Source organism: Podarcis tiliguerta, assembly GCF_965153285.1.
Source record: "Podarcis tiliguerta genome assembly, chromosome: 11".
Lineage (NCBI taxonomy): Eukaryota > Metazoa > Chordata > Lepidosauria > Squamata > Lacertidae > Podarcis > Podarcis tiliguerta.
This window is the reverse complement of record NC_139544.1, coordinates 38,094,959-38,116,546: the sequence shown is the minus strand read 5'-3', so window position 1 is coordinate 38,116,546 and position 21,588 is coordinate 38,094,959. Positions and strand designations below refer to the sequence as shown.

The 21,588-nt window shown below is 41.3% G+C and overlaps 1 long non-coding RNA gene across 1 annotated transcript in view; it reads right to left on the bottom strand.

Annotated features, from left to right (window-relative positions):
• LOC310660088 overlaps window positions 1-20,657 on the bottom strand; it is a 42,221-nt gene extending 21,564 nt beyond the window's left edge. Inside the window, exons 1-3 of the long non-coding RNA XR_014503162.1 lie at window positions 20,536-20,657; window positions 17,558-17,680; window positions 16,438-16,579 (exon numbers count right to left, since the gene is read on the bottom strand). This is a non-coding gene — a long non-coding RNA (uncharacterized lncRNA). The remainder of the gene's footprint in view (window positions 1-16,437; window positions 16,580-17,557; window positions 17,681-20,535) is intronic.
• Between the last annotated feature and the right edge of the window lie 931 nt (window positions 20,658-21,588).

Sequence of the window (21,588 nt, the reverse complement as noted above, 5' to 3'; positions counted from 1 at the left end):
TTGCAGTGCATCCAGGTGCCCAGCTGTGTTGAGAGCGTTTGTAGAAAGCTGCTTACACATGTAAGCAAAAGCATCTGATTTCTCTTGCTGGACTGGAGCAAGTACATTTTCTCTGTCTATTCACAAATGCAGGTTTTCGTGGAAATATATCATTTCGTTCTTCACAAAATAGAATGGATCTTGCCAAAACCACTAATCAAAAACTGACTTAATAACATGCAAGGAATTCTAAAATCAAGAGAAAATAGCCTATCAATCAGTAATATACAATGAAGCAAAAACATTGATGAGCGATCCAATGCAGATGTTAGAAAATGTACACTGGAATTTGCCAGGCAGCTAGGAATTACCATCAATCAATACAATCATTTATTTAACAAAATTCATATACTACCTAACTGTAATTAAAACCTCTAAGAGGTTATAAACAATCTAAAATGTAACCTAGTAGGAAAGCTGGGCATGGGTCCCTCTATTTTCATGCTCATGTGCTAAGTGCTTTTGCTTATGGGGTCAAAGCGTTACCACCCATCTACAAGACAGCAGTGCCATCAGGCTTAGGGGTATCCCAAGACTTACAGAAGAACAACAGATCTGTAGGGTAGAATAGGGTTGGGACGCGGGTGGCGCTGTGGTCTAAACCACTGAGCCTTGAGCTTGCCGATCGGAAGGTCGGTGGTTCGAATCCCCGCGACGGGGTGAGCTCCCATTGTTCAGTCCTAGATCCTGCCAACCTAGCAGTTCGAAAGCAAGTCAAGTGCAAGTAGATAAATAGGTACTGCTCCGGTGGGAAGGTAAATGGCGTTTCCGTGCGCTGCTCTAGTTTCACCAGAAGCGGCTTAGTCATGCTGGCCACATGACCCGGAAAAACTGTCTGCGGACAAACGTCAGCTCCCTTGGCCAGTAAAGCAAGATGAGCACCGCAACCCCAGAGTCGTTCGCAACTGGACTTAACTGTCAGGGGTCCTTTACCTTTACCTTTTTTAGGGTTGGTCAATAGCTCAATAATGTCAGGGTCTGCTCAGTGAGTGGCAATGCTTGCTGACTTTGGGGTGGGGTGGGGGCAGAAAACCAGGGTAGAGAGAAGATGGAATGAAATGGCAAGAATCCTGAGCAGAAGCTCTCCAAACATTTTGCTGCAGGCCCCATTTGTATGATTCAATGGGAGCTTTTGCAGAAGAACTTCCCAATGAAATGGGAAGAGCTACAGCTCAATTGTGGAGTACATGCTTTACAAGCAAACAGCCCAGAGTTCAATCCTTGGTATGTCCAGGGTGGATCTGCATCCACAATACAGATCTAGATGGCTCACTGGTCTGACTAAGTAGAAAGCAACTTCCTGTGTTCCTATGATTGTGACCCTCGTCTAAGCCACAGAGTTCTCTTGAGATCTGTACAGAAAACAGATCGGCATTCTTTATTTTCAGCCCCTGTCCAAGCTGACACAAATGAAGTGAACATAAATATACTGTTAAAAGAGGTCAGTGCTGTTTTCCCTAATGAAAACAGGGGCATGTGCCTTGCTGAAATGGTACCAGACCAGTAGCTAGATATGTTCACAGCCATCAAAGATGCACTCACAAACCACCTAATAGGGTTGCTTTTTCAAAGAATTAGTCATTAGATGAAAGTACTTAGTATATATAAAAGGAATGAGCAGCACTATGTCCTTAAAGAATCTGGAAAAACCTCAGTTCAGACAGAAATCGCAATCAACCAAATAGCTAAAACATTACAAATATGAAAAACTTCTTAAAAGCTTCATCCTGCCCTGCCCAGCAGTTTAAGTTTGCAGTTTTCACTTCTGAAAAGTTCGTTTTCTTCCTGCTCAACATGATGATGCTGAATAGGTGCTCTCTAATCTTAAAACACTGAAAGGGGGGAAATGGTTCTTCTCTGTGAACTGATGAACCAAAAGAATAAAGGTGCACCCCTGGGATAGCTTTTGCTCACAATGTCACCGATTTAATACATCTGTCACTCATAGCAATGCTATAATTATAGCATAATTATGAGCAGAGTGACAGATGGCTGAGATGAAAGTTCACTAGTAAACTTTTTCAGTTTGAGGGCAGGTGCTATTATGAGGGGCAAAAGGTCTTTGCAACATGTACCACAGCACAGCTTTTTCATTGCCTTTTACCAATTGTTTGTGATTTTGGTGACAGCAGTGATTGCTCTCCCCAGAACTGCTGGGTATCATCTTCAAACCTTTAAAAACTTTTGTCCTTACTCTGTTTTATCTCCCTCAAATATTACCACACAGCAGAATCTCACCATGAAGCCAATAGTGGTGCCTATGCTGCCTCACTCTAGCTTTCAAAAAAAAAAAAATTTAACGGCACTCCGCGACACAAAAGAAATGATCACTGCTATAGTGAGTGGGTTGAACACTTCACCTTATTCATAGCCACCACCTCCAAATATCGCCTTTAAAAAGGGTTGCTAATAGTCTGTGAACGTAGCACAGTGGTACCTCGGGTTACAGACGCTTCAGGTTACAGACTCCGCTAACCCAGAAACAGTACCTCAGGTTAAGAACTTTGCTTCAGGATGAGAACAGAAATCATGCTCTGGTGGCGCAGCAGCAGCGGGAAGCCCCATTAGCTAAAGTGGTACCTCAGGTTAAGAACGGACCTCCAGAACAAATTAAGTTCTTACCCCAAGGTACCACTGAAATTAAGTGAGGAGCCCTATATTGCACCTACAATCCAAATGAAGAAGGTGCCAGTTCCCAGATGGATCACTGTTAATCCTGGGATAGCTCAGTCAGTGGAGCATTGGACTCTTAATCTCAGGTAATGGGTTCCAGTCACATATTGGGCGAAAGATTCCTGCATTGCTGGGGGTTGGACTAGAAGGGATCAGCAAACGTTTTCAGCAGGGGGCTGGTCCATTGTCCCTCAGACCTTGTGGGGGGCCGGGACTATATTTTGGGGGGAGAAATGAACGAATTCCTATGCCCCACAAATAACCCAGAAGAAGAAGAAAAAGAAGAAGAAGAAGAGGAGGAGGAGGAGGAGTCTGGATTTGATATCCCTCTTTATCACTACCCTAAGGAGTCTCAAAGCGGCTAACATTCTCCTTTCCCTTCCTCCCTCACAACAAACACTCTGTGAGGTGAGTGAGGCTGAGAGACTTCAGAGAAGTGTGACCAGCCCAAGGTCACCCAGCAGCTGCATGTGGAGGAGCGGAGACGCGAACCCGGTTCCCCAGATTATGAATCTACCGCTCTTAAACACTACACCACACCACACCACACCACACCACACTGGCCCAGAGATGCATTTTAAATAAAAGGGCACATTCTACTCATGTAAAAAACATGCTGATTCCCAGACTGTCCACGGCCGAATTTAGAAGGTGATTGGGCCAGATCTGGCCCCCGGGCCTTAGTTTGCCTACCCATGGACTAGATGATCCTCGTGGTCCCTTCCAACTCTACAATTCTACTCCAAATCAACACGATGCACAGATGACTTAATTCGCTAAGCATTTAGATCCCCTCCAGACATTTTTCTTATTGCACATTCATGATTTGTGTTCATTATGCTATCGGGGAAGTCACATGCAATCCCAGTTTCAAAACTGTTTCATCCTGCTAAACATTTGCAGTGGTCACACTGCTTCATTTCCATATCCTATAACTTCCTGCTGAAATCCCATAATTATTTTTTGTCTCTCCGGACAACAGTAATACCCTAGAACTGAGGAAACATTGCAGAACCAAGTAAAGCAGAACAAATCCACCACTAACACACAACTATTGTGTCTAGAATATGTTACCAAAATAAGGGGCCCGTAGTTTGGGCTGACAAAATGAAAGTTACTATCAGTTGAAAGTAAGCTTTCCTATAGTGGCTACTAATAGTGACTGTTGGACTGATAAGTGCAGAGAGCTTTTTGCCAAGTCAATAAAAACATGGCACAGCCTATCAAATTAACATGAAAACAGAAGATTCTCCTTTCATGCACACAGAGATTATGGTAGAGGAGGGCTGGTGGTGTCGGGAAGAGAATGAACATGTTTAATTCTGAAATATTAATCTGGAATAAATTAAATTTGTAATCTAAATCAGAATCAAATAATAATAAAAAATCCATCACCCATAATCGACACACACTATTATCTTAATGTTGGATTCCAACATTATTTTTTAAGTTTGCATCTGAAGTTTGTTTTTCATTATATTCCTCTCTTTCTTCTTGAAAAGAAAAATCAGCTGATACTATTTTCAACTCTTCAAGCAGCATTGGCTTTGATAAGTCAATTTATGTACTGTGTTTCATTGAGAAACCAGACATGTTGTTTGGCAAAGCATAATTATCATACTGAACTACAGAGGGAAGGAGGCCGAGATAAGGCATACATGGTACACCACAGACAGGCATGTCATTTTCTCTGTTTCAATCATAAACCTCTTCTTTGATGTAGCACTGCGAGTTCTCAACACCTCTTATGTTCCTATCTGAGGTGCTTGGCTCACGTGTACATTAGCCTCGATAGGAATTTCAGTCTGCATGAGAAGTGGCTTTTTAAAATGAACAGAAGTCTTTAGAAATACATACGGCTTCTATTGGATTTTCTTAAAGCAATCTTCAATATAAATATAAAACCTCCACTGGCAAGAAAACACACTGACTTTCATCCCCAACCCCCCACATTAATAACATTTACAGATAACATGAGGTTTGTGAAAATTAATATTAATTAATTTATTATTTGTACCCCGCCCATCTAGCTGGGTTTCCCCAGCCACTCTGGGCGGCTTCCAACAAAGATTAAAAATACATTAAAATGTCACACATTAAAAACTTCCCTAAACAGGCTGCCTTCAGATGTCTTCTAAATGTCAGGTAGTTCTTTATCTCTTTGACATCTGATGGGAGGGCGTTCCACAGGGCGGGCGCCACTACCAAGAAGGCCCTCTGCCTGGTTCCCTGTAGCTTTGCTTCTTGCAGTGAGGGAACCGCCAGAAGGCCCTCATCACTGGACCTCAGTGTCCAGGCAGAAAGATGGGGGTGGAGATGCTCCTTCAGGTATACTGGACTGAGGCCGTTTAGGGCTTTAAAGGTCAACACCAACACTTTGAATTGTGCTCGGAAACGTACTGGGAGCCAGTGTAGGTCTTTCAGGACCGGTGTATAGCCATAAGATTTCATTTTTAACTACACCTGTCCTTCTCTTTACATTGCCTGCATTCATACCCCAGCTTTCCTCCAAGGATCAGGGCAGCATAAAGAGCCCCCCCCCCCAATAGTTGTAGGCAGAGTAAATTCTAATGCATTAGTAGTGCAAAAATTCAGTTTTTTCTCAATCCCAAATGATTCATGCTCATCCTCAATATGCTGCTTTCAATCTAGATTCATCCTATATCCTGCCATCCCGAAGATCTCAGAGCAGTTCACCTCCTTGCACATTCCCCAGGGGAAGGAAGAAGGAAGTGATTATTGCAATCTTGGTATATACACCCATCCACAACATCATTAGTCAGGTGTCCCACTACGGATGTTAAATAACTGCATTACGAATCTGCTTGTTTTATCATCTATTGCTCACTGTCCGTACTTTTTGCATTCAATTTCCCTCTGTTTACAATTATCTCCTACACACAGACGTACGAGCACACACAAACACACAAATCCCAAGCATACATATACATGCAATTTAGGATTATACACATATCTAATAGGAGTAGACTGTAGTCGATGCTGCAACACAACTAAAAGTTACCCTTACATCAAAGTAGCATATAGATCACTCCGAAAGGAGCCCCTCCCTTCAAACCGATCCACAACCCACAACTTACAACTACAACTGTTTTTAACGCAATCATGCTAAAATAATAGACAGTTGCTTCTCCACCCACACACCCAACAAATATGTACAATGAATTATCGCCTTTGTATATTTGGAGGGAGGAAGAAAATGCTAGATTTCCCACTCCCGATTCTGACCCTCTTTTGTTTTTCAGTCTGAAAGGTCTAAACAAGCACTTGGACTGCACAATTAAACAACTTTCTGCCACTTCAAATACTTTGACCTCAAGAGCTCACCATGAACGAAAAGTTAATGAGCTCTGTATAGAGACATTACAGTAAGAGATTTATATTGCACAGGCTGGAGAGTTCATTGCATTCTTTTGTGCATTATGTGTTTGCTTTCAAATTATTCCATTGCTCCAAGAATTCATTTGCTGGAGGGGACCAGCTTACTGTCATATAATTTAGCCTCAGTCATACCTCAGATAATATTTTTATAAGGTCACTTTGCAGAAGTATGTCTAGCTTACCCAAATGACAATATTTTTTAAGCCAAAGGTTTCTCTTTGGGGATGGAAAAATTCCAGCTACTGTGCAGTTTAATGGGCAAAATGGACTGGCTAAGAAAACATAATTTGTAGCAGAAACTGTTATATATATAGTGCATAATTAAGGAGCACAGAATGATTATTGGAAACGTGGCCTAACGCAGGCCCCAGCCAGAAAAGCCACAGAAGCAATGAGCTTCTGAGTTTCTCTATCCAATATTATTTTTGGAAGATTTAATCTAAACCAAAAATATGAATACACAACTTAAAAACACTTCTCAATATGATGGCTATCATATTAAAACACAGAGGCCAGTGGCCAAAGATTTGACTGGCTATTTCGAATCAATATGTGAAATTCAGCTCTCCATTCTGTTGCTATCAACTTTCCTAGGCCCCAAGGCCTTGTAAATGTATGTTTCATAGAGAGAAAAGAAACAGAGGGAGGGAGCCAGCAGGGAGTTGCAGATGCAGCAGGTTGAAGCAACCCACACCCTGATTTTTCAAAGGCCTGGTGCTAAGGGCGTTAAACATCAAAACCAGCAATTTGAACCAGGCCCAAAATGGATTGGAAGTTGGTGAAAATGGCACAACACAAACTTAGTACAATCATAAAGGCCATTTAGCAATTTAGCATGCATTACTAATAGCATTACCAGCGCTATTTTTTCGTAGAAAAAGAGGTGCCACAACTCACCATGCTTGCCTCCCTTGTACTCTTATAATGGCAATGGCGTCCACCTGAGAGCCCTGGTCGTTATTTACTGCAAAGGCTGCCCCAGGCGTACATCATTACTATAATCTAATTGAGAAGTTACCAAAATGTGGCAACAGGATAAATGACCACTGATGAAAAGGGTTTATAATGTCATGCATACCACTTTTAAAATGTGTCTTTAATATGACTTGCAGAATAGTAGTCGCTATGCAGGTATGTACAAAATGTTACCTGCAAAGCAGCTACTTTGATGTTGAATGGAATTTAAACAGAAGCTGTAATGTTTAGAAATCCACCCCATGTTTTCCAAGCGCTTCCAGTTTGCTAGAATCTGAATCAACGCAAGTTTATGCTTTGCCCTCCCATCTCTCCCCCTCAGACCCAGCCAGGCAGTCATCAAAGATTCTGGTAGGCCTCAATTTAAATACTTGTTTGATACTAACCTTGTTGCAATAAAACCATACTCTGTCTAGACCACTTCTCTGCATTTTTTTCTGGGTCCCTGAAGAATCTTACAAAAACAAAGTCCCCCTCAGTCTCTCAGCTTTCCTAAGAGGGACAGGCTGAGGATGTGGATTTCCTTCTAATAAAGAGGGTAAAAGTGCTTTAAGCTGCGTCTCTCACTGGTTTAGAAGCCCTTAAAGTGACAGAGATGCCTCAAAGGTATTTGCTCCATATTTCAGACATCAAATTGGTTTCCAGACAGACAGACAGACAGACAGAGGTGGTATACTTTTATCCTTCTATCAACTGACTCCAAACCCCAACAGAAGGGAATTAAGCATACTGGACGAAGCCCAGAAGCTGGAGACCAGCATGTTCAGACTTTCTCCTGTTCTGCCAAAGATGCTTTTGGTGATGCTTCTCTGGAAGAGAGTTCGAGAACAGACAGTGGAGCTGCAAAAAATGAGCTGGAAAAGTATATGCAGAATATACTTCAGAGAACAGTCTCAGTTATAGGAATTTTAGGATATGCAGCTGAAGCAAGATAGAGAATGAGGAAAGATGCTGAGGAAGAGGGAGTGAGACATTTGAACATAGGATGCTGCCTTAAACCACATCAGACCACTGCTCAATCTAAGTGCAATATTATCTACAGGCTTCCAACATTTTTTTGGCATGGCATCCCACAATTTAATTGGTATTGTGGCCTATCAATTTCTTGTCACATGAATTTTGGACCTTGCATCTTTGGCAGCGATCAGTTTTACCTTCAGATTTGCCTGTTTTGTGGTGATAATGATGACTTTAGTAAAGCACAGGAAAATGTGAGGTACGGCATGTGAATCAGATATAGCTGTACTTCAGGCTCCTTCAGATCAGCCCACAGAAAGTGGAGGATGTGAGAATTGGGAGCAGGCGTTGTCCCTCTGTGTGTACACACACACACACACACACACACACACACACACATGCATTCTGCTTTTTCCCCAAGAAATGCAGCCACAACAAGCTGTGAAGTAGGTTAGACTGAGAACTAGTGACTTGTCCAAGGCCACCCAGCTAGAGAATGCTTTTCTGGAGTGGTTATGAAACATATGCTATGGCTGGAGTGGTGTGGTTTACCACACAAACAAGCAATCTGGTATGTGGCACAAAATTTGGCATCCTGCGATGCTCAGCTTTATTTTTTTTTAAATATATTGTTGTCTTTTGCAGACTAGATCAGATCTGCATAGGGTCCGGTGACGCATCATAATCAGATGAAGCTGAAGCGCCCACGTGTTTATTAGCACATTTCCATATTGTTCCCAATTTTTCCACATGCTGTTCTGGGGATTCTCCAGATACTAAATCTCTGAATACTGCATTGGATGCTCCTGACCCTCCACAGGAGATTTTGGGAGGATGTAGGGGTGTGCAGGGGTAGGAGGGGGGAATCCCCCTGCGCTAGCTAGCAGGAATCAGTGTGATGCCTTCCACTAGCGCAACCAGAACCATCGAATCTCCTTGTTAATAGAAGTACTGTAGTAAACAAGAAGATTTATGCAAGATCACATTTCATTTCATTTTTTACCAATTTTGAAGTCTTCGTTGATTGTATCTTGTGAGAATCGATTCAGACAAGAAGTAAATGCTTAGCTCAGGAAACAATGTTAAATCAAATATTTGTTTTCCACATGAATGTTCAGGAGCTGTCATATATCTTATTTGTGAAAAGGACATAATAAAAATATGTTTTGCAACCAGTAGTGAGTAAAGATGCCGGTTTGACTGGTTACGGGAAACTTGCTGGTCCTTTTTTTCAGAAGGTTCTTGCATTGAGCCAAGAACAAGGAGTTGCGAGTTCAGTAACTACAATTCCAATGTCCACACAGTAGCAAAGCGCTCCCATATGCTACAGGATGTTACTGTTCTCTGGGGCATTCTTTCTAAATCTAGCAGCTTCCAAGTCATCCTCATGTCTGCAGATTTATTGGGCTACTGCAAACAGGACTTGAATAAACAGAAGCATAAGATGAGACCTCACAAGCTGGAAAGGAAGATGGACACATAGTTCAAATGTGTACGAGTCCCAGACAAACAGCAGCTCAACATGACCTGGCTGAAATATTGTGAGGTGTGTCTGAAACAAATGGAAATACTTTAGGGACTCAAGGATAGACTCAAGACCACTCCACATAGGTTATGCTTAATTACATTGATACAATTTCAGCACTTGATGAAAACTCATTTATTATCAGAGGATTTCTGCTTGCTGCTAATACGCATTATTTTAAAAAATATATATATTTTAAAAATTGCTGTTGTTGTAGTGGCCATTTCCTGCCCCCCGCCCAACTGTAATATTATGGTCCTGATGCCTACTGCCATGTTACTGCATATAAAGGATTCCTAAATGCTTGGGATGGTTTTGCAGCTAGCATGTCTTAATTCTTTGGTTCCTTAAGCAAGGTGGTACTTTCTGTCAGTTACCCAACCTTATAACAATCACACTTCTGAGGTACTCCTAGTGGTATAATATACCTCTAAGATCAGAGACTCCTTTCTCAAGCTGTAGATATTTTCTTCAGAGTGAATGTTAACACAGAGAGACTGAAACCAACTAACCCTCCCAAAACCAACCAACCTCTCTCCTAACTATCTGAACTCCCTCTCAGAAACTGCTCCTTTTATTCTCCCTCACAAAGTGCTAGTTGTTGTGGCGGCAGCCAATCAGAGAGAGGCTCTAGCACTCTGGTGGAAATCTGAGACTGGGGACTCAGCTATACAGCTGCAAATAAAATGTTTTAAGTGTGTTTTAAAGTTCATTATACAAATTTGACACTAGAGGGCAATGGTGAGCTATGGCAAATTCAATATATATTTTCAAAAGTAAGTTTTTGGGGGGTTTTTTAAAGGATTTTCACAGCGTTTTTTATATGTGTCCAGATTCCACCTCTGCATCACCAGACTCTAGTCTGGCTCTGCTGTCTGCCACCCCTCACCCCTATTTTATCCTCACAACACATGATCAGCTCTTATACATGGAACTGGGGAAGTGTGCCAGATTGTCCTTTACCTCAGGCAGCAAAATGTCTTGGGCAGCCCCTGACTCCTTCCTTGTATTCCTCTTAATATTCACCTTGAAAAAGGGTTTTGATTAACTTGAACTTGACTGTTTCTTTGTGATCTTTTACTTGGCCTCAACAAAGGCATTACTTGCACAACTACTTTTCCTTTTCTCTAATGGGCCAAAGACAAGCTGCCTGCAATTTTTGCTCAGATAATTAATCCTCATGTTAACTGCTTAGCTGCTGTTTAATTATGCAAATATGAAGATAAAGCTGACTGTTCAGGAATGGGAATAAAACCAAAGAAGCTAATTAAAACAAAACCTCAGGTTCTATGCAGGAAGAGCTAAGACAATAGTATAAAATTATAGAGTTGAGTAGTTTGGAAAATGAACAAATAGCTCAGGAGGGAAGCCAGCAGAGAGGCAAACCCCAAAGCAAGGATGCAGTGGAAAGATCAAAGTGGAGACTTACTTAGTGATAGATGGATATTTTGTTGAGAGTCTGAATGATTTCCTCATGTCAGAACACACAAAAGGAAAGAAGATAAGAGGCCTGGTAACTCTGGCTTGTTTTCCTAAGCTTTGGGGAGTGAATTGTTGAAAGGCTTTCCCTTCATGCTGCAGCAGATAAGGAGGCAATTAGAACTACTGAAAGCTAACAAAGTACTAGAGCCAGAAGATTTAAATCACCAAATCATGAGAGCAGGCAAGCTACAAAGTGCATCTTGCCCCAAATATTTGTGACAACTTATTCATGAAACATGGCTGGAGAGATACTGTTGCTGCTTTTGATCTTTAATATATATATATATATATATATATATATGCAGGTTTTGGTGTCCTCGGGTGTCTTCCCGTGTAAAAGTTGGGGTGTCTAGGCGACGTTTCGACGAGGTCTCACTCGTCATCTTCAGGCTGGTGCTTTCGGCTTCTTGTTACTGGAACAGAGCAGGATCTCAGTGTTTGAGTTCCTATAAATACCGTTGAGGAGGTGTGGTGTATAGCCTCCAATGTTCTGGGCAGAGAGGAGGTTCCCAGGCTAGTGTGCCTTTTCTTCTTTTGTTCCTTAATTACTTGAGGGATATCTTGAGTGATTTCTTGAGTGATTTCCTGAATCCCACTTAGGTGGGTCATTAGGTGTGGATTAGTTGCTAAAGCCTTCGTGTCTTGAACTCTTGAACTTTGTGAAGAGTTTTTCTGAGAAGATGGCTGTACTGCACTTGGTTGTGCTCTGGCTTGGCTTCGTGTATAGGGGCGAGCTGTGGTTTTGTGGTCTGTGCCAGCCAGATCTGTGTAGGGATTGCAGGGGGGTGCAGCATCCGGAGGTGCCACCCTGGTTTGGCTACTGGATGGTGTCTGTAATTTATCTGTGGAGAGGGTCTGGGTTTGGGTCTGGTGTGGTTGATTGGTGATGGCGTTCTGTGTGCCTCTGGATCTGGTGTCAGATTTTGTGGGGAGGGCTAATTTCCAGATGTCTGGCAAGCGGGATGTGTCGTCACGCTTGTTCATGTTGTGAGGGTGTTTCTCTATCTCGATGGCTTCCATGATTATTCTCTTGTGGTGATGTTCCATGTTAAAGAGCAATTTGGAATCTGCAAAATTAATTTCGTGTCCTGTTTCTTTCATGTGTTGGAAAAGAGAGGAAGTTTTTTCTTCTTTTTTGACGGCATTCTTGTGTTCTGCGATACGTGCATTTATTCGTCTGTTTGTTTGTCCAATGTACGTGGCTGGGCAGACTTTGCAGGGTATTTCATAGACCCCTTGGTTTTCCAACTGAATTTTATCCTTGGGGTTTCTGAGGATATTGGCTATTTTTTGGTTGGTGCAAAAGGCTGTTTTGATATTGTGTTTATGGAGGATTTTGCTAATTTTATCTGTAGTGCCCTTGATATAAGGAAGGAGGGCTATGCCATTGTTTTCTTCTGTGTCTTGGTTTTTGGGGGGTGTTTCTTTTTGGATTAGCTTCGTAACCCTGTTTTGCTGGTATCCATTGGCAATTAACACATTTGAGAGATTCTGTAACTCAGTTGTCAAGTGGTCTTCGTCAGCCAGGCGTTTGGTTCTGGAGATGAGAGTCTTGGCTACGGAGTTTATTTGTGCAGGGTGGTGGTGTGATTGTGCATGTAAGTAGCGGTTGGTGTGTGTTTTTTTCCGGTAGATAGTGTGTCCTAGGGAGCCATCAGGTTTTTTGTAGATTAGGACGTCAAGGAAGGGAAGTTGGTTGTTGGCTTCTATTTCCATAGTGAATTGTATTTTGGGGTGTAGGCTGTTGAGATGTGTGAGGAAGCTATCCAGTTTTTCCTTCCCGTGTGGCCAAATTACAAAGGTGTCGTCAACATATCTGAGCCAAAGTTTGGGTTTGTGTTCTGACTTGTCTAAAGCATTGGTTTCAAAGTGTTCCATGTACAGGTTAGCGATGACCGGTGAGAGGGGTGATCCCATAGGTGCTCCTTCTATCTGTTTGTATCTTTGTCCATTGTGGATGAAGTACGTGTTGGTTAGGCAGTGGTTGGTCAGGTCCAAGATGTATTCGGGGGGATTGTATTTGTTTTGAATGGCTGTCAAGGCTTCGTTAATGGGCACTTGTGTGAAGAGAGATACAACATCGAAGCTCACAAGTAGGTCATTGGGTTGTAGGTTTTGCTTCTTTATTGTTTCTATGAACTGGAAGGAGTTTGGAACGTGTGAAGATATGGATTCTGCATAGGGCTGAAGTTGCTTGGCGAGAAATTTAGCGAGATTTTGTAGAGGTGAGCCTATGGAGCTGACTATTGGTCTGAGTGGTGTTCCTTCTTTGTGTATCTTGGGGAGGCCGTAGAGTTTGGGGCATCTGGATGATTTTTCTCTGGGGATGATTCTTAGCTGGATTTCTTCACTGATAGGAGAGGCAACCAAAAAATAGCCAATATCCTCAGAAACCCCAAGGATAAAATTCAGTTGGAAAACCAAGGGGTCTATGAAATACCCTGCAAAGTCTGCCCAGCCACGTACATTGGACAAACAAACAGACGAATAAATGCACGTATCGCAGAACACAAGAATGCCGTCAAAAAAGAAGAAAAAACTTCCTCTCTTTTCCAACACATGAAAGAAACAGGACACGAAATTAATTTTGCAGATTCCAAATTGCTCTTTAACATGGAACATCACCACAAGAGAATAATCATGGAAGCCATCGAGATAGAGAAACACCCTCACAACATGAACAAGCGTGACGACACATCCCGCTTGCCAGACATCTGGAAATTAGCCCTCCCCACAAAATCTGACACCAGATCCAGAGGCACACAGAACGCCATCACCAATCAACCACACCAGACCCAAACCCAGACCCTCTCCACAGATAAATTACAGACACCATCCAGTAGCCAAACCAGGGTGGCACCTCCGGATGCTGCACCCCCCTGCAATCCCTACACAGATCTGGCTGGCACAGACCACAAAACCACAGCTCGCCCCTATACACGAAGCCAAGCCAGAGCACAACCAAGTGCAGTACAGCCATCTTCTCAGAAAAACTCTTCACAAAGTTCAAGAGTTCAAGACACGAAGGCTTTAGCAACTAATCCACACCTAATGACCCACCTAAGTGGGATTCAGGAAATCACTCAAGAAATCACTCAAGATATCCCTCAAGTAATTAAGGAACAAAAGAAGAAAAGGCACACTAGCCTGGGAACCTCCTCTCTGCCCAGAACATTGGAGGCTATACACCACACCTCCTCAACGGTATTTATAGGAACTCAAACACTGAGATCCTGCTCTGTTCCAGTAACAAGAAGCCGAAAGCACCAGCCTGAAGATGACGAGTGAGACCTCGTCGAAACGTCGCCTAGACACCCCAACTTTTACACGGGAAGACACCCGAGGACACCAAAACCTGCATTCCTGTACCCGTGAAAATCTACGAAAGCATATATATATATATATATATATATATATATATAATGAACAAGGGGCACAGCATGTTTGAGATGATGCAAGGAATAAACAGCTGAAGATTTTGTAAAAAGAAAAAGATTAGGTACATCTGGGAATACATGCACATCAAGAGACCCATTTCGAAAAAGGAAATAATGGGGGGCAGGTAGAATTTGAGGTGTGTTTTTTTAAAGCATTTTCTAAGTTTTAATGTGAACACCCACTAGATATCTTGAGTACCATCTACAGTGACTTCACCACATTTGCTGCTCAGCCACTCGTAATAGTTTGTAGTAGTAAGTTTTACATTTTATTTTATAATAATTTACACAGATTCTTTAATAAGTCTGTAAGGCATGATTTGGGGGGCACATTTGCAGAGAGAAGCCTCCCTTTTCACACATTACACTCATGATAACAATGGGAGGCTCACAGCTGTAGTTCATTAAGGAAAAGCAGAAGTTGAGGTTAAATTTTAAACATGTATTTTCATTTCTTACTTGGGCAACTCTTCCACTGACATTTATAAATTGGGTACTAATACGATTCAAGCTTGTTTTGGAGAGCAGCTTCCAGGTGTAAGCAGCACTTTGGCATAACTGTTGGGACAGGTATTCATTTAGATCCTATCTTGAGATTCATTTTGCTAATGCTCTTGTTTTGATCTGTTCTCTCCTCACTGTTTCCTGACTTCTCACATTCTTCAAGGTCAGGCCATGCCATCTTGGGGTCATCTGAGCCTAGGGGTAGAGTGTGGGGTGCATGATACAACTTCAAAACAATCAGCTGTATTTAAGAGAAAGGGTATCTTGAGTAGTCTCAGGTGCAAAGGGCTATATATAGGTGATGTCGTATCTAAACCTATAATCATGTTTTGCTTGGGGCTTCTTGAGCAATAAGGCCTGCATATTATAAATCAAGGGGCAACTGCAAAAGAAGACTTTTCTTTTGCTAAAAAAGAAATGAAAATAAATGAATTGATTTGTGTAAAGGCATTGAGGATAATTTCAGACTCCTAGCTGAAGAGCAAAAGAAATGGGGGCAGGAAATAGGCCTTGAAAGGCTAAGCCAGCCTTCACCAACTTGGTGCCCCTCCTGAGGTTTCACCATGAAGCTCCCATTAGTCCCAACCAGCATGGTGTGTTCGCTGGGGGGGGGGGGGGGGGTAGGTAAACCCACAAATGCAGAGGAACAGCTAGAAGCATTAGAATTACAATTGTTCCATTCAGTACCTTTTCAATTTTGAGCCATTTGCAAGTACCACTGGGATAGTTTTACTGAGTTAACACCACTGGGGCTAAGACTTAGATATTATATTGGTGGGGAGGTTTTTTTGTTTGTTTTTAAAGACAACACTAGTTTTGACCCGCTCCCCCCCCCATTCTCATTTTACAAATATTTTACAAAAACATTTACATTTTACATAAAAACAAAATCTTTACATAATCAATCTGCATTTCCTGCGATTTCTCTCCTTTCTGTGGTTGCTTATTTTATATCTTTTATTACTGCATATCCAGTTCAAACCTGTTTACCTGTATTTTCTTTTAGTTATTTATTACTGTGCATGTTTAAGTCAGTCCTGCTAATGTTTTAAGTTGTTTACAATACATCTTCAAATAGTCAATAAATTTTCCCCATGCTGTTTTTAAAAGTCTCTTTTCTTGGTTTCTTATTCTTCCAATAACTTCCACCATTTCTGCATATTCCAGCAATTCTAATTGCCAGTCCACCATCGTTGGAACTGTTTCTTTTTGGTTGTCACTTTTCATCAGAAACTACAATACTTTGGGAATTTATGGCAGGTATAAGGTGGCATATGATGGAAGCACATTAGGTATAATTAAGTTGGGTTATCTTTTACAGTGAAAAGCTCATAGTTTTACTGAGAAAACGTTTATTTGCACAAACCCAAACTGATACATGAATATATGCAAATATTATGCAAATAGCTCTTATGGTGTACAGAAGTTTATTTGATTTTCATGTACCTTCTTCAGACTTCTGTTTGCTGATCATAATCAGGAAGTCAAGGTTTAACTTGTGCAGCCCAGTTTGATGAACGTACCCCGAGGTTGCAGTTCCACAGGTGATTAATGCTCATGAAACAACTGTCTGCCTGTCTGCCAGTGCCTGTCCAAAATATCACCATAGGATTTAAATAAACACTGGTTACTAAAAGGAAGGATCAAGGAGCAGCCCTCTGGGCTGTATAACTCAAACTTCTAGGAGCAATCTGTTTCCCTTTAGAGTTTAAGTCTGATCTGTTAAATAGTTAAGCAAGAACTTTAATTTGACACAGCACTGTCCAGTCATTAACTTCAATGAGAGTGAGCTGTCCTCTCATATGAGCTGTTTTTGTAAAATAATAACGGCATAAAAATGCATTAGACACTTGGTTTGGTCTTGCCCTTCACTTATGGCACAGTATATTCAGGATGATGCTCTCCAGTACATAAGCCAGTTGGTCGATGGTGTTGAAATGGTTCAGTGCTTAGACTTAAAGTATACTTTCTTAACAGAAGTTCTTGAAATAGCTGGTCATCAGGTCCCTCCTAATCCTTTAATTCCACCATACTATTGTTCTGCAGACTGAATATTTATTAAGACAATATAGTAAATACTAAGTAAGATGTACAGATTGTATGTGGGAAGCTGTAGTCAACCATAACTTTCTAGAGCATTGACACACAGGAAAATCACATCGGCTGGTCATGTGTGTTCTTTGGTATGGGAATCCTCTTCAGCCTCAGTGACCTTTCTATTCTGCACCATACCACATGCATCTTATGAATAAAAAGCTTGTTAATTCTAGAGAAGTCTCCTTCCTCAACTGTTCTGCTGTTGGTCTTTGTAGAGACACATTTACTGCATGAAGCATTTTAAATATTTTATGAGGAGCAGACTTCCAGATATCACAATATTCATCTTCCCCTACCATTCACTGAGAAAGAAAAAAATTCAATCCGGCCTAACTCAAACACTGTTGATCTAGTTCAGATTTTGTTTATTTGCTTCCTTCTATTTCTTAATTCTATATGTTCTGCTAAGCCAGCTACTCTTAAAAGAACAAGCAAAACCCAAGGAATTTGTAGGCGGTTGTTAGGGTACCTGCTGCTTCCAGTTTCCCTTTCTCCTATTGTTCGTTCGGGTTTTCTTCCCCTTCAGATGGTTTCCACTGTCAACTTTCATTTCACTTGGAAGGTCAGGGTTCCTGAAAGCAAGCTTTGGCCTCTGCCAACATAGTATCTTAACTCTTGGCCATGTAATATTTCCTAAGAATAAACTAAACCTTCAAATAGACAACAGGCCGAAAATTGCTGTCAAAAATCTTAAGCTGCAGTTGGTTTCTTTTCAGTGAGCGATAACACATCTTGAAACAGGATATTTATAATTTGTTAAGTTTTGCATTTATCCTCACAATCCTAAACCATAATGGCTGTCAGCTAAGAAAACACTGAGGTAACTAGAAGGATAGAGGAGAGATAAAGAAATAATTGGAAACAGAGGAGAAGACTTCTTCTTGTGCCTCCTAAACATCCTTATTCAGTCCTGGTTTGCCAAACAGCTTCATAGTGCCTGCAGAGGCCTCTAATCCAGAGCACTTGAAAGATTCTGCTGCTTTTCCAAAGTTTTCTTATGAAGCTTAGCTTAATTTTCTACACAGATGCTCTGCCTGGTAGAATGCCATTAAGGAAGTGCTGCCTTTGGAAGGAAGTGCTTATCTTGGAAATAGGCGGATGCTCAGATCCAGCTGAGAACTGCAAAACATGTATATGTCCATTTGGATGGGCAATTGTATGTACTTTGCACTTTTGTAGGAATGGGGCGGAAATTTGATTCAGGTCACATTTAAAGGCAAATCTACCTAATTCACACTTTATATGAACCAAAACACAGCCATCCCTCGAAATCATCTGCATGCACATGGTCCCGGACATCTCCAACTGGGACTTCGGAAAGAGTCCTTGTCTAAAATTCGGGAAAGCCACTGCTAGTCAGGGTAGACACTACTGAGTAAGATAGACCAATGTCTGGCTCCGTATTATAGTCCGGCCGCGGTATTGTAAGGTTATAGGGAACCAGGCAGAGGGCCTTCACAGTAGTCGTGCCCATCAAGTGGAATGCCCTCCCGTCAGATGTCAAGGAAATAAACACCTATCTGACTGTATAGGGAAGTTTTTAATATGTGATGTGTTACTGTAGTTTTATAATCATTGGAAGCTGCCCAGAGTGACTGGGGCAACCCACTCAGATGAACTGCATATTATTATTATTATTATTATTATTATTATTATTATTATTATCATCATCATCATCAATTTAGCTTCCTATCTAAGTTGTTCCTTATAAAGGACAAGCATGAGACTCCTTTGAAATACTGCAAAGTTTCCTCCAGTTTTTATAACGCTGCCGAGAGGCAATCTAATCCATACAGCACTAGGACATTTTGAATATAATGCTCTCTGCAGTGACATTGTCTAATAATAATAAAAAAGCTGGCTTTTAAACGATTGTTCTTGATTACATGTTAACAAGGCCACAGTTAGTTTCCAAGCTATCTTTTAACCAGTTTGTTCTGTCACAGTTTTGCTTTGTTTTTTAAATCGTGGCGGGAGGGGGAAGAATAAAATACAACAATTTTGTGAAAATTGAGAAAGCACAAGGAAATATGTGTTTTGGATGGAGCTGAGCAGTTGGAAAGTGGCCATGGCCAAGTAAGCACACAGTAGCCTGAACCAGCAGGCTGACCCCCAACATTGGTACTGATGCTGCTGGCCAGACAATAGTTGGTGTTGGAGCAGCATCAGTTTCCAAGCTGCTTCCTGAGGATGTTGCTCTCTTTTTATTGGTAGGGCTCCAAACGCATGAGATGTACTTCTGTCATGTTGCATATGATTCTGCAGTATGACTCTCCGGATGTAGATCATAGGATCTTCTGTGGCCTGAGCATATTCTGTTGCTGGTGTACCACACAATACAATCTCTTCAGGTAACTATTTGGATTATTTATGCATTTGGGGCTAACTAACTCAATGTAACAAAGGTGCTGGGGCTTGTATTAGTCCTATTTTATCATAGGTTTTGGTGAATGGTGGTTATCCTTTTTAAAACCAATCAAATGTTATTCAGTTATTGGTTGCTGTCTTTAAAAACTTCCCACAGTAGTAGTGGAGTTTGAGTTTTTCTACAGCTCTGTGCTTTTTTAAAAAGCGTCTTGCATCTTTTTGGATGATTCTGCATCACCCTCTCCGATCTATGCATTTGGAGAGTTTCCAGATATACTTGTGCACAAAAATGAATCAGTGTACCAATCCAGAGAAATCCTGGGTTTATTTGTATGTTTGTCTTAGCATTGTTTTGTACATATAAGGAATTGTTAAGCTGATTGCATTTTTGCCAACTTGGCCACAGCATAAGTCACCTATTACTGACCAACTACAGACAAAAATTAAACAAACTTTTTTTGTTGTTTTTACTTTTTGCTGCTGTTAAACTCTTTTCCTATGGGTTTTGAGCTTCTGAAGCCAGGAGGTCACTTGGATCATGTATACAAAATTGGTAATTGCATTCCTGACTTTGCTAAATGCCACGATGCTTGCTATTTTCCAAAATAGCTTTGCAAACAATGACAATTACTGCCCAGACATTTTCAAACACAGCAGGATACTGGCTGAGGGGATGATGGAAACCCTGAAAAAAATATAAATATTTTGAAATCTGCTGTAAATCAAATTTGTGCACTGGAGTAGGAGTGGATTATCTGGTCAGCCAAAGATGCTTTAAATTCTGGAAGCCTTTTAGTGCTTATTTACTAGAGTATTAATCAAAGTATAGGGTTTGCATTTTCTTTGACTGTGTAAGGTTACTCTAATAATTATTCTTTAAATGTTGTGTCAGTTATGTATATTCACAAACACCAATATAGAAAAGCAGCTACTGAATGTTTGAAATGTTACTCATTAAAAACCACCAATTATAATGTAATTAATATATTAAGAAACAAAATGATTTTTGTTTACAATAAGGCACAGAAAATGTCAAGTTCTACTACTGCAGGATTTGCTGAAGCAACTGAAAGAGCCTACCTTGAGAAGTCTAATTTTGTTACCGTTTTGAGTACTGCCCTGTGGCCTTGAGGAAGGGGAATATATAAATTTATTCAACAGAAGAAAAGAAATGAAAGTGTCCTCAGTGTGTTCATTGAGGCTTGCTCCCATGAGTTGGCAGACGTAAGACAAAGAAAACGTAGAGACTTTCCTGAGGTGGAGTCTTAGATATTACGATTGGCTAACTGTAAAATGTAAGAGTGTTTCTGATTGGCTAACTGTAAAATGTAAGAGTTTCTGAGTGGAAAGAGAGAACCAGAAGTGAGGAAGTCACTGGTATGAGCAGAAAACATTCATTAATTTTCATTTTCTTACATCTAAGACTCCTCCCCCCCCAGCCAGAACTTGCTGGAACTCAGTTCTGGCACCTCTCAGGTGGGCGCCATTGCCTTTATAAAAGAACAAGGTGAGTTCTGCCACCTTTTTATCGAAAAATAACACTGGTTATATCTGCACCCCACCTTCCTTCTGTCAACGTGGCATACATGTATTTCTCATACATGTATATATATGTATGTAAAGGTAAAGGGACCCCTGACCGTTAGGTCCAGTCGCGAACAACTCTGGGGTTGCGGTGCTCATTTCGCTTTATTGGCCGAGGGAGCCAGTGTACAGCTTCCGGGTCATGTGGCCAGCATGACTAAGCCACTTCTGGAGAACCAGGGCAGTGCACGTAAACGCCGTTTACCTTCCCGCCTATTTATCTACAGTGGTACCTCAGATTACACACGCTTCAGGTTACATACGCTTCAGGTTACAGACTCTGCTAACCCAGAAATAGTACCTTGGGTTAATAACTTTGCTTCAGGATGAGAACAGAAATTGCGCAGCAGTGGCACAGCGGCAACGGGAGGCCCCATTAGCTAAAGTGGTGCTTCAGGTTAAGAAGTTTCAGGTTAAGAACGGACCTCCGGAACAAATTAAGTACTTAACCCAAGGTACCACTGTACTTGCAATATGACGTGCTTTCGAACTGCTAGGTTGGCAGGGATGTATGACTCGGGGAGTTACCCATCCAGACACTGAATCAGA